Source organism: Nothoprocta perdicaria, unplaced genomic scaffold, assembly GCF_003342845.1.
Source record: "Nothoprocta perdicaria isolate Ctin4 unplaced genomic scaffold, notPer1 scaffold_314, whole genome shotgun sequence".
NCBI lineage: Eukaryota > Metazoa > Chordata > Aves > Tinamiformes > Tinamidae > Nothoprocta > Nothoprocta perdicaria.
Genome location: NW_020455549.1, coordinates 355,857 through 358,062, shown reverse-complemented (window position 1 = coordinate 358,062; position 2,206 = coordinate 355,857). Strand labels below are relative to the sequence as shown.

The 2,206-nt window shown below is 69.7% G+C and overlaps 1 long non-coding RNA gene across 1 annotated transcript; it reads left to right on the top strand.

Moving 5' to 3' along the window:
* Positions 1–886: 886 nt before the first annotated feature.
* On the top strand, positions 887–1,658 carry LOC112950284. Its single transcript, XR_003249993.1, has 3 exons — positions 887–939; positions 1,451–1,489; positions 1,562–1,658. It is a non-coding gene; the product is annotated as an uncharacterized LOC112950284 (long non-coding RNA).
* Positions 1,659–2,206: the final 548 nt, after the last annotated feature.

Genomic DNA, 2,206 nt, shown 5'->3' with positions numbered 1-2,206 from the left:
CAGCTCGGGGGGTCCCGGTGCACCCCGGTACCAGGGGCACCTTGGGGGATCTCGCTGCACCCCGCAACCGGGGGCAGCTCGGGGGGTCCCGGTGCACCCCGGTACTGGTGCCACCTTGGGGCATCTCACTGCATCCCGGTACCGGGGGCAGCTCTAGGGGGCCCGGTGACCCGCGGTGTCCTGGTACCGGGGCAGGAGGGAGCTGGGGGTCTCCATTGCCGGGGGTCCCTGGGGGCCGGGGGTGCTGCTGCCGGATGCAGTTGTGGCTCTGGGACCCCCCTGAGCTCGGTGTCCCCGCAGGTGACGCCGCCGAGGGACGGGGCCACGTGTCCCCTCGCAGCCAGCCATGTCGGAGCGAGCGGCCGAGGCGCTGGGCGCCGGGAGCGCCACCGCCGGCGCTGACACCGGCACCAGCCAGGAGCTGCTGCAGCGGCTGCGCGAGCTCGAGGTGCGCGGGGCGGCGCGGGACCCCCCCGGCACGGGGCTCGAGCCCCCAGCTAGCCGCGGCCACGAGGGTCCGGTAGCCAGGGCCACCAAGCAGCCGTGGGCAGCAGGCAGCCGTGGCCACCAGGCCGTCATGGCCCATGAAGCCAGGTAGACTTGGCCACCGTGGCCCGTGCCACGGGCCAGCAGGCACCTGTGGCCACCAGGCCATGGTGAAACCAAGGAGACGTGGCCACCATGGCCCACCAGGCAGCTGTGACCACCAATGCGATGGCCTTGGCGCAGTCACTTCAGAGGCAGGAGTGGCTGCAGCCCTGTCCCTGTGCCCGTCCCTCTGGTGCACCAGGGCAGGGAGGGCCCCGGTGTCCGGGCGCCGGATGCGCCGCCTCCGCCGTGTCCCCTGAGTGGCCACCGCTCTGTCCCCAGGCGGAGAACTCGGCGCTGGCCCAGGCCAACGAGAACCAGCGGGAGACCTACGAGCGCTGCCTGGACGAGGTGGGTGCCAGCGCGGCTGCCCCTGCGTGCGTGGGCACGCGTGTTTCGGGGCACGCACGTGTCTGCATGGCATGGGTGAATGCGTGTCCGTGTATGAGTGTGTGTGTGCCTACATGTGCATGTGTGTCTATGGGGGGAGTGCACACGCGTGTGTGTCTGCATGCACGTGCATGTGTCTACCTGTGTGCACATGCATGTGCATGTCTGTACGTGTACACACATGTGTCCACACTCATATGCATATGTGTATGCATGTGCATGTGATCGCACACGTGTGAATGTGTGTTTGCCTGTGCATGCATGTGCTTGTGTGTCTCCATGTGCACATGTGAGTGCAAGCACGTCTCTGCCTGTATATGCATGCGTGTGTGTGCGTGCGTGGATGTGCACATGCATGCATGTGTATGTGCACATGCATGTGTGTGTGTGCATGCATGTGTGTGTCCATGCATGTGTATGCACGTGTGTGTGCGGGTACTGGCCCGTGCCCACAGCCCCTCTCGCTGCCCAGGTCGCCAACCACGTGGTGCAGGCCCTGCTCAACCAGAAGGTGGGTGGCCTGGGGTGGCCGGCGGCGGCTGCACGGGCGCCGCGGGCGCCGCTCACGGCGCCGACCCGGCAGGACCTGCGGGAGGAATGCATCAAGCTGAAGAAAAGGGTCTTCGACCTGGAGCGCCAGAACCAGGCGCTCAGCGACCTCTTCCAGCAGAAGCTGCAGCTCTCGGCCGGCTCCCTGCCCCAGGTAGGGTCCCCGTGAGCCCCACGTCCCGGTGCCCGGTCCCGGCCGGTGTCACTCAGCGGCTCCGGCCCCTGCAGCTGCCCCTGCACCCGCCGCCGGCACCTGCGGACGCCCCGAGCAGCCCCCGGGCCGGCCCCGCGGAGCAGCCGCCTGCGCCGCTGCCCCCCGCCTGCTGCGGCCCCCCGGCTGAGGTAGGTCCTGCCGTGTCCCCGGCGATGTCCCCAGCCCCGCGGTGTCCTGCTCCATGGCTCCACGGCGTCCCCATCTCCTGGCCTACGGCACCCCCCATCCCTGCTCCTATGGCGTCTCCATCCCTGTCTCCATCCCCAGTCCTGCAGGTCCCCTCGCCAAGCCCTTCGTGTCCCCATCTCCACCCCCTTATGTCCCCATCTCTGAGCCCACAGTGTCCAAGCCCCCCGTGTCCCCTGTCCCCCCGCGACGCCCCTCAGCCCGTGTCACCCCGTGTCCCCGCAGGCGTCGCCGGGGGCCGCGGGCGCCGCGTCGCCGGCGCTGGCCGCGCTCTCGCCC